Below are 12,190 nucleotides of genomic sequence, written 5' to 3'. Positions count from 1 at the left end.
TTTGTTACTAGTTTGTATTATTTAAACCTTTTTTTTATAAAAAAAAAAGCACATGCAAGTATTGATATAAAACAAGGAAAACAAGTTTGACTCCTTCCCTATATAAACAACCCCATCCCCTTCATTTCTTCTTGCTCATTCATCTTCTTTCTCTCTCAAACTAAGAACACTATCTCTAACCTTCAAGGTTCATAATTATCTAACAACAACCTTCTTTAATTTTTGTTTTGTTACTTACTAATTCATATCTTATGGTAAAACATATATATAATATGCACCCCTTGTTTCCTTCGGCTTTCATCTTCTTCGGGAGGTGATATGCTACAAGGCAAGGCTTCATGGAGAACTCTTTGTAGTTCTTGATTATACTATTTTCCTTTAATGCTTTACTAGTCTTGTTTATATTGTAAGTGGTTTAGTTTTAATTCATGTTTAAAGAGTTTCATGGTCTTGGGTATGAAGTCACTAGTCTCGGTTTTATCCCGAGATTAGACCCGAATCAAGACCGATCCAAGACCGAACTCTTGTTTACTAGCTTTTGTTTTAAATAATTTTGTTTACTAGTTTTGTTTAAAATAGTTAAATAAACATGTTTATGAAAGATTTGAACCTTGTAACTTCTAAAACCATTTTGATAGTTCTATGGTATTTGGGTATGTGACAACCATCCTCGGTATCATTCCGAATCAAGGACCGAACCAAAACCGAACTAAACCGAGTTCACTTTCCTAAGACACACAAGTGTGTTTTTGGCCATCGAAACTCATCTTTTCTTCAAGAATGTATTTTAAACTAATTTTAAGTATTTTATCAACTTACTTGGTGTGTCGGAATCCAACTTGATCTTATAACAAGCTTGGACCGGTGAAACCAAATACTCACTTAACGTATGTTAAGGTTCTTCATAATAGAACTATATACTTGGTTAAGTCTTTCGATTTTATTGAGTTATCTCAAAACATTTTGGAAAGTTAACTTTGAGTTTAGTTAATTATCTAGACCCAAGTTAACAAAATCGGAACACTCGATTAAAACCTTGTTTTGGTGTTCATATACCCAAAGGGTCTTGCATTAGTGCATTATAACCCATATAAGTTACTTAACATAGGTTGAGTAATAATTATGAATGAAATACCAAGACCCGGTTTCAAGTAAACTTACTTTTTGTTTACATGTCTTCAATTTCCCAACTATGTATATTTTTAAACCATGAACTTCATTATTTACATTACTTGTCATATTTTACTTTAAACCCTTCCAAGACTACCTACTAACTTAAGACCCATTTAATCTAGGTCTTGCTCGCTAAACCCGATCTCCGATTATTCACGAATCAATCTTTCAAGTTATTTAGTTAACGTGAGTACATTTCATCCCCCGTTTTCACTTTTATCTTTTGGGGGTAACATGCATACTTATTCAACAAAAATGATTTATATTATACTCATTTATCAAACCATAAACTTTAGGGTGTATGATGCTAGAATACTTGCTCTATTGTGTGTTATATGTCTCATATGCTTTACTTGCGCGAGTGTTTATTTTTATGTTGTTGTTGAGCCTCATTAAGTATGATCATACGCTCCCCTAACTACTTAGCCTTGTGCTAGTAGAATAGGGCCTCATTATCCGAGTATGTCGGTTGTTACCGAGTAGAAATGATCCTCATTTACATATGTTTTATATGCCACGATTGATGCTTTTATTTATAGTCTCATATACGTTTGTGGATTTCGCTCATATTATATATACTCAAAACTATGAAATTGCTTACCAACATATGTGTTGACAAATGTTATTTTATGCATTGTTACAGGTTTGATTATTTCTTGAGTTGGAGTGCGAAGACGTCATTCTATTTGATACCGCTAGGTTATTAGAAGAATGAACAATATCTATCTTTTATATTTTGGTGTTTATTTGAATGAACAATATGTGTCACTTTGATGTTTGAATGAAATTAATGAGTTGATTAAATATTGTCACTTTAATAGTGTCTTGTGTATTTGTCCAATCACGTTGCACCCCGGCATGTTCCGCCGCCTTTGGTCGGGGTGTTACAGATTGGTGTCAGAGCCAAGACTATAAGATAGGTGGTTAGACGTAACGGCCTAGTATAGTTTTGCTTTAGGGTCCTTATACGTGTTGCTTATACGTGTTACCCTACTTGATTGTTCATTACACTTATACATTTAATTGCTTATTTATTTCATTTGATCTTCAAATATATACACATGCACACACTCTCATAGTATTCCAAGATATCCTTACCTTAAAACGTAAAAACATTAGTTTTTATATTGTGTTTTATGGATCACAAAGTTAATTTGGATCCCGTTATTTAAGATCTCCTTAAAGGTTGCATTTATATCGGGTTTGTAGCCATCATGGAAAGCGAAACACTATGAAACAACCATTTGACAAAAAGATTCCAAGAATCGAAGGTGATATACTTACCTGGGATGGTTGAATTATAGTGTGCGTTTTCTAGGCCTACGAATCATGTTATACATGTCAATACTTTAAGTTGTCGAATGCAGCGTTCCGGTTGCCTCCTTATAATATTTTTTTTGGTGTTAAAATACAAGTTGTTTTTAACATCTCGTTGTATCTCCGTTTTATTATATGTTATTATCGTTATTTGAGTCACAACAACATAATTAAGACGCGGTGGTACGTGCACATGTTCGACTCCACCTATTATTTTATACAACTTTATTTGTCGGGATATCAAACCCTGGTGATTTCATGTACGATTTTCCCGAATATATATATAAATCTCAAAATCTCAAAACCTCCAAATTTTTGAATGGCAAAAGTTTGAAACTTATAAATATATATACATTTTTATCTTTTGATGCAAGTATAAAATGGTTTTTACTAACATTCTCATTCTCATAACTCTAGGATTCACAATCATTAAACCCTACATTTACTCATTTTTCCCTCATACTTATATCAATTACCCCAAACTTATACCATTTCTCTTTTATTATTTTAGAATGCCTCTAATCCATCGCCAACTATGCAAGCCGAACTCCGGTCGTCAGATGGCCGCAATGGTAGCAAAAGAAATCGCCGATGTGATTCCCGGACTCATAACTCAAATCCAAGCCACCAAACCCACCGTTGCTCAAACCACACCCAACCCCATACCTTTTGCTTTGAAAAACTTCACTAGTGCCAACCCATCTCAATTCTTTGGTACGAGCTGTGCCACCACTTTGTTACAATGGTTTGAGAAAATGGAAAGTGTGTTTACTCTTTGTGAGTGCCCCGAACTCAAAAAGACCACGTATGCCTCTAGCATGTTTGAGAATACCGCCCGCACTTGGTGGAATAGCGAGATTTTCACCCATGGAGCGGAAGTAGCTATGGCTTACTCATGGACCAAGCTCAAAGAAGTCATGATGAAAAAGTTTTGCCCAAACATGAACTTCAAAAACTCGAATCCGAATTTTGGGAACTCAAGCAAGAGAGTGGTGACAACTCCACCTACTCCAACCGCTTTCACGAGCTTAGTCTCTTGGTTCCTCACTTGGTCACTCCCCTCGAAAGTGCTATTGACAAGTATGTCGGAGGTTTGCCTATGCAAATCCGCGACTCGGTGATGAGTCGCAACCCGCAAACCCTTCATGATGCTATTACCTTCGCCGGTGCTCTTTCTGAAAACCATGTCAAAGACGGTACCCTCTCCATCAAGAAAGCGAGTGACGAGAGTAAGCTCGAACCAACCCCTCAAGCTAAAGCCGACCCATAACCTCAAGCCATCAACTACTCCAATTCCACCCACCACACCAAAAAGGAAACCAAACCAAACTACTGAAACTATGCTGTCACCCACCCATCACAACCTCAATCTCAATCCCAAGCACTCCAAAACCGAAAACCGTATTCTGGCCCGCACCCATTATGTAACACTTGTCAACGTCATCATCCCTCCTACTCTGCTTGTCGCCACTGCACCAAGTGTAACCGCTATGGTCACACTAACAACGTGTGTCGAGTAGCCTCTCATGGGCAACCCGCTCCACCAAGGTTTGCCCCATCCAACCAAAATCGTCCCGCTCCTTTTGCTCAAAACCCTCCTTCTCAACCTATAGCTTGTTTCAATTGTGGAGACCCGAATCACTTCCGCAATGCTTGTCCTCGACTTGCTCTTGTTAACCAAGCCAAATCATACCCACACCCTACTATCAAACCCAAGCCTACCAGGTTCAAACTTACCATCCCCAAATCCCGCAACTTTTGGCTCCTCCCGCTCAACCGATCCAAGCCATGCAAGCCCTTCCTCCTCCATCACACCTGCAAGCCATGCAAGCTCTCCCACCTCCTCCGGCTCAACAAGTTAACCACGGCAACCAAGGGCGTGCCTTTATGATGAACGCCAACCAAGCTCAAGTTGCCAATGATGTGGTGAACGGTACGTTTTTAGTAAATGAGCATTTAGCTTCAATTTTATTTGGTACCAGAGCTGATAGGAGTTTTATTTCTTTTAAATTTGAATCTATTCTGGCGTATCCCGCACTAAACTTTCTCGCCCCTTTTCTGTCGAAGTCGCCAATGGTAATTCCATCATCATCGATTCGGTCATTCGCGATTGTATCCTCACACTTTGCAAGCACGAGTTCTCGATCGACCTCATCCCGATGCAAATGGGAAGCTTCTACATCATAGTAGGCATGGATTGGTTAGCTTTGCACCGTGCCGAAGTCGTTTGTTATGACAAATTCATTCGTATCCCGCTCGTCAATGGCAAAATTCTCAAAGTCTTTGGCAAAACGATCCCCAAGAAACTCAATCTTATGTCTTGCTCTCAATCTCGTAAGTACTTTCGCCAAAATTACGTTCCATTCCTAGCCCAAGCGGTGGTGAAAGATCCAAAAGAAAAGAAAATTCAAAACATTCCCGTTGTTTGTGAATTTCCTGGCATTTTCCCCGAAGACGTCTCTGGTCTTCCACCTATTCGTCCTGTTGAATTTCGAATCGACCTTGTGCCCGGCGCGACTCTCGTAGCCAAGGCTCCTTACCGTTTAGCTCCTTTGGAATTGCAAGAGTTATCGAACCAACTTCAAGAACTCTCCGATAAGGGCTTTATCCGTCCAAGCTCTTCTCCTTGGGGCGCGCTCGTCCTCTTCGTGAAAAAGAAAGATGGCTCGTTTCGCATGTGTATCGATTAACGTGAACTCAATAAACTCACCATTAAAAATCGTTACCCCTTGCCTCGCATCGACGACCTCTTTGATCAACTTCAAGGCGCAACTTGTTTTTCCAAAATCGATCTTCGATCGGGTTATCATCAATTGCGTGTTCATGAAAACGACATTCCTAAAACCGCTTTTCGTACTCGGTATGGACATTACGAATTCTTGGTTATGCCTTTCGGATTAACCAATGCACCCGCGGTATTCATGGACCTCATGAACCGTGTTTGCAAACCATTATTGGAAAAATTCGTAATTGTTTTTATCGATGACATTCTTATCTTCTCCAAGACCCAAGCCGAACATGAACATCATTTACGTTCCATTCTCGACCTCCTACGAAAAGAACAACTTTATGCCAAGTTCTCCAAATGTGAATTTTGGTTAAAAGAAGTTCAATTTTTGGGTCACGTCGTCGACGATAAAGGTATTCATGTCGATCCCGCCAAAATCGAGGCCGTAAAAGATTGGAAGACTCCATCCACACCCACGGAAATCCGATATTTCCTTGGTTTGGCCGGGTATTATCGGCAATTCATTCTAAACTTCGCTAAAATCGCGTTACCCCTCACCGCACTAACTCATAACGGAGAACCTTATGTTTGGGGACCGAAACAAGAAGAAGTTTTCCAAACTCTAAAGCATATGCTTTGCAACGCTCCTGTTCTAACCCTTCCCGATGGAAACGACGACTTTGTGGTATTTTGTGATGCATCCAACCAAGGTCTCGGTTGCGTTCTCATGCAACGAGGTCAAGTTATCGCATATGTCTCAAGGCAACTCAAGGATCACGAAAAGAATTATTCGACTCATGATCTCGAAATTGGTGTCGTCGTTTTCGCTCTCAAAATCTGGAGACATTATCTTTATGGCACAAAATGTGTTGTATTCACCGATCACAAAAGTTTACAACACATCTTTGACCAAAAAGATCTCAACTTGAGACAACGTCGATGGGCCGAATTACTTAGTGATTATGATTGCGAAATTCGCTACCACCCCGGTAAAGCAAATGTTGTAGCTGATGCCCTTAGTCGTAAAGTTAATGTTAAATCCATTCTGCTTCATAGCATCATCATTCAAACCGATCTCCAAGATCGCATCTATCGAGCCCAATGCACCTCCACTGATGAAGGGAATATGTATTATGAAATGTCATGTGGAGCCACTTCAACTTGAAACGAAACCCGATGGCTTACTTTATTTCCTCAATCGTTTGTGGGTTCCCGATCGAAATGAACTTCGTACTTTCATTCTCGGCGAAGCTCATATGTCGTGATATTCCGTACATCCCGGTGCGGATAAAATGTACTTAGATCTTCGATTTATTTATTGGTGGCCGGGTATGAAAAAGGACGTAGCACTTTATGTCTCGAAATGTGTTACTTGCTCAAAGGTTAAAGCCGAACATTAAAAACCTTTTGGTTTACTCGAGCAACCTCCTATCCCCGTTTGGAAATGGGAAGGCATCGCTATGGACTTTATCACCAAATTGCCTCCCACTCAAAAGCAAAATGATAGCATTTGGGTCATCGTTGATCGATTAACCAAATCGGCTCACTTCATCTCGATCCGCGAGAAGTACTCCGTTGAACAACTCGCTCAAATCTATGTTCGTGAGATTGTATGCCGCCATGTATTCCTTTGACCATCATTTATGATCGTGACGCTCGTTTCACATCCCGTTTTTGGAAATCACTTCAAGAAGCTTTGGGCACTCGCCTCGATCTTAGTACCGCTTACCATCCTCAAACTGATGGCCAATCCGAACGTACAATCCAAACTCTCGAGGATATGCTTCGATCTTGTGTTCTTGATTTTGGTGGAAATTGGGATGCTCATCTCCCACTTATTGAAATCTCATATAATAATAGCTATTATTCTAGCATTGAGATGGCTCCTTTCCAAGCTCTTTATGGTCGTAAGTGTCGTTCTCCGATTTGTTGGAACGAGATTGGTGAAGCCCAAATCACCGGTCCCGAGATGGTTCAAGACACTACCGATCGTAGCGATCAAATCCGCAAAAATCTCCTCGCTACTAGAAGTCGCCAAAAGAGCTATGCCGAAAAACGGCGAAAACTTCTCTAGTTTAATGTTGACGACTTTGTCCTTCTCAAAGTATCCCCTTGGAAGGGGGTAGTCCGTTTTGGAAAGAAAGGAAAACTAGCACCCCGTTTTGTAGGCCCATTCAAGATCCTCGAAAGGATTGGAAAAGTGGCTTATAAGCTCGATTTACCGCAAGAGCTTGCCGGTGTTCATCCCACCTTTCATGTCTCAAACCTCAAAAAGTGCTTATAATTTCCATATACCTCTCGACGAAGTACGTATCAATGAAACCTTGCAATTGATCGAAAAACCCGTTGAAATTATGGACCGCAATGAGAAACGAACCAAACGTAGCTGCATCCGTTTAGTTAACGTCCGTTGGGAATCACGGCGTGGCGCTGAATTTACTTGGGAACAAGAAGACGAGATGAAGGAAAGTACCCGCACTTATTTATTACGGGTTCTTCTTAATTTCGGGACGAAATTAAGAAGTAGGGAAGACTGTAACATTTGTCATTTTTGGTCCTTTTTTGTATTTGTATTTGTATCAAAACCTGACCCGATTTGTAAACCAAATCTTTCACTAATATAAAATCTTGGATTTTTATGTTTCATAATCATCTCTTACTTTTTGGATTTGTTACTAGTTTGTATTATTTAAACCTTTTTTTATATAAAAAAGCATATGCAAGTATTGATATAAAACAAGGAAAACAAGTTTGACTCCTTCCCTATATAAACAACCCCATCCCCTTCATTTCTTCTTGCTCATTCATCTTCTTTCTCTTTCAAACTAAGAACACTATCTCTAACCTTCAAGGTTCATAATTATCTAACAACAACCTTCTTTAATTTTTGTTTTGTTACTTACTAATTCATATCTTGTGGTACAACATATATATAATATGCACCCCTTGTTTCCTTTGGCTTTCATCTTCTTCGGGAGGTGATATGCTACAAGGCAAGGCTTCATGGAGAACTCTTTGTAGTTCTTGATTATACTATTTTCCTTTAATGCTTTACTAGTCTTGTTTATATTGTAAGTGGTTTAGTTTTAATTCATGTTTAAAGAGTTTCATGGTCTTGGGTATGAAGTCACTAGTCTCGGTTTTATCCCGAGATTAGGCCCGAATCAAGACCGATCCAAGACCGAACTCTTGTTTACTAGCTTTTGTTTTAAATAGTTTTGTTTACTAGTTTTGTTTAAAATAGTTAAATAAACATGTTTAAGAAAGATTTGAACCTTGTAACTTCTAAAACCATTTTGATAATTCTATGGTATTTGGGTATGTGGCAACCATCCTCGGTATCATTCCGAGTCAAGGACCGAACCAAAACCGAACTAAACCGAGTTCACTTGCCTAAGACACACAAGTGTGTTTTTGGCCATCGAAACTCATCTTTTCTTCAAGAATGTATTTTAAACTAATTTTAAGTATTTTATCAACTTACTTGGTGTGTCGGAATCCAACTTGATCTTATAACAAGCTTGGACCGGTGAAACCAAATACTCACTTAACGGATGTTAAGGTTCTTCATAATAGAACTATATACTTGGTTAAGTCTTTCGATTTTATTGAGTTATCTCAAAACATTTTGGAAAGTTAACTTTGAGTTTAGTTAATTATCTAGACCCAAGTTAACAAAATCCGAACACTCGATTAAAACCTTGTTTTGGTGTTCATATACCCAAAGGGTCTTGCATTAGTGCATTATAACCCATATAAGTTACTTAACATAGGTTGAGTAATAATTATGAATGAAATACCAAGACCCGGTTTCGAGTAAACTTACTTTTTTTTTACATGTCTTTAATTTCCCAACTATGTATATTTTTAAACCATGAACTTCATTATTTACTTTACTTGTCATATATTAATTTAAACCCTTCCAAGACTACCTACTAACTTAAGACCCATTTAATCTAGGTCTTGCTCGCTAAACCCGATCTCCGATTATTCACGAATCAATATTTCAAGTTATTTAGTTAATGTGAGTACATTTCATCCCCCGTTTTCACTTTTATCTTTTGGGGGTAACATGCATACTTATTCAACAAAAATGATTTATATTATACTCATTTATCAAACCATAAACTTTAGGGTGTATGATGCTAGAATACTTGCTCTATTGTGTGTTATATGTCTCATATGCTTTACTTGCGCGAGTGTTTATTTTTATGTTGTTGTTGAGCCTCATTAAGTATGATCATACGCTCCCCTAACTACTTAGCCTTGTGCTAGTAGAATAGGGCCTTATTATCCGAGTATGTCGGTTGTTACCGAGTAGAAATGATCCTCATTTACATATGTTTTATATGCCACGATTGATGCTTTTATTTATAGTCTCATATACGTTTGTGGATTTCGCTCATATTATATATACTCAAAACTATGAAATTGCTTACCAACATACGTGTTGACAAATGTTATTTTATGCATTGTTACAGGTTTGATTATTTCTTGAGTTGGAGTGCGAAGAAGTCATTCTATTTGATACCTCTAGGTTATTAGAAGAATGAACAATATCTATCTTTTATATTTTGGTGTTTATTTGTATGAACAATATGTGTCACTTTGATGTTTGAATGAAATTAATGAGTTGATTAAATATTGTCACTTTAATAGTGTCTTGTGTTGTAAGGCCCCTTTACCGGTAGCCCTACTTTTGTGTTGGGTTTACTCATAAACGCAGTTCTAATATCAGAGTTAATTAAAACATTCGCGTAAAATAAAAGATTTCATAAAACATTTCATAACAAAACACATCTTGTCTTAAAACAACATCTTGTCTTTCAAAATAAACAAAACGTTAAACTTAAACGTCTTGGGTCTTCCGACGCCAGCCTCTTATTCAGTGCCACGTGTCTCCTCAAGCGAGCTGCCTCATCCTACTCACCTTCGTGCATACTAAAAGTCAGCTACGCTGAGTGAGTTCTAGTTAATCATACATTATACAATACACACCAACTTATATTCTTTCATTCATACTTTCATACTTTCATACTTTCTTTTGTATTAACTTGCTTTCATATCTTACGTTATAAAGAGCATTACGCCCTACATTCCTCGAGTATTATTAGGGCTCGATACCCTCCTTCCTCGAGTATTATTAGGGCTCGGTACCCTCCTTCCTCGAGTATTATTAGGGCTCGGTACCCTCTTTCCTCGAGTATGGCTCGGTACCCTCTTTCCTCGAATATTAGTAGGGTTCGGTTCCCTAGTTCTCGAATATTAGTAGGGTTCGATTCCCTCTTCGTTATCATACAGCCATACATCATACCTCGAGTATTATTAGGGCCCGGTACCCTCTTCGTAACCATACAACCATACAACCATCCTTTCCTTCTTTTATTAACTTTATCACATTCATACACATAAGCATACATATCATACTTACCTTATACATAGCGTTACAACCTGACAATACGTGCAATATCCGAAGATCGTTCACGTACTAACAAGCAATCATTCATTCATTTCACATCATTCATATAAGGCATACACTTATCACTTAGGATAAGTGTATTAACAAACATATAGAGTATGCACACAACCCCGAAAACATAACACAGAAGTGGGGCTAGAAACTCACCTGAATCCTGTTACGCTCTCCGTTAATCGTTATTCCCTTCTTGAGCTGTGCACGGCTAACTGTATAATATTTACACGTATCAATTAACTACTACTACTCACATTGTATTTCTATCTTTATATAACTCATAACGAACGGGGGTCCGGGGGCAGCGCCCCTGGCAGCGGGGTCTAGGGGCGGCAGCCCCTAGCAGGGTCCAAGGGGCAGAGCCCGTGGCTGGGGTCGAGCTGGGTTAGCAAACATTTTATTTCCATTAACTGTCTTAACACATTTTTCATTAGGTTTTTAATTTATTTTATAATTTGCTAACTCCAGCGAACTTCTCATTAAGCAAACTTAACAATAAGCGAACTTAACATTAAGCGAACTTAAGCATAGGCGAAGTTAGTGATCGGCGAAGTTAACCCTAGGCGAACATATGCCAGGCGAAGTTATCATGGGCGAACTTATCACCAGGCGAAGTTATCAGTTAGGCGAACTTGGCCTTAGGCGAAGTTATCAGTTAGGCGAAGTTATCAGCTAGGCGAACTTGCTTGCAAGCGAACTTGCTTGCAGGCGAAGTTCGCTTGTAGGCGAAGTTGTCAGCAGCCGCCGCTGTTCATCTTTAATCCCCAAAATCATCATCGTTTTACCGAGAAATCCATGGGTATGGCGTTAACAAGTTCCGCGATCATTCCCATGGCCTTGTTTGGGTAAAACTTAGCCCGGAATGACGTAAAGTTTGGACCTTTATGGTAAAAACGTTCAATACTAATGTTAAGGGTTCATTAATCGAGCCGTTTCCATTTTCGGGTTCATTACACTCGTATTCATCATCAAGTTTACAACTTTATGTTTCGTTTATACCCGATCTACTCTCGTTCTAAGTTTCAAGACTAAACGTTTATAAAAACGAAATCTTTAGGATCAAAACATACCTTTTATACGTTCGGTGTGGTCGCGGTTTGCTTGGTTATCTCGTATATTGAAGATCTAATAATGGTCGGCTTGATTTTTGGACTCGAATCCGCTCTCTCTCTCTCGGCCGTATGAGGTGTAGTGTATGTGTGTGTTTTTGAGTGTGTAGAGATTTATGACAGATGGAAATGATAGTTAGGGTTTTAGGATGGTTTAAGGGGATATTTATATCCCTTAAAGCCCATGGACCTAAGGCCCATTACCCTTAATCCATCTTAATTAATCTAAGTCCATGATCCGTTCTTTACTCGGTATTACTTACTTAATAACGCGAAATCACTAAACGTAACTTTCTTTATTTATCATTATAATATTCAGGATGTTACATGTGTATTTTTCCAATCACGTTACACCCCGGCATGTTCCGCGGCCTTTGGTCGGGGTGTTAC

Source organism: Bidens hawaiensis, unplaced genomic scaffold (assembly GCF_021521415.1).
Source record: "Bidens hawaiensis isolate Kalapana, Puna unplaced genomic scaffold, B.hawaiensis_p1.1 tig00079449_1, whole genome shotgun sequence".
NCBI classification, from domain to species: Eukaryota; Viridiplantae; Streptophyta; class Magnoliopsida; order Asterales; family Asteraceae; genus Bidens; species Bidens hawaiensis.
This window is presented reverse-complemented; position numbering follows the sequence as displayed.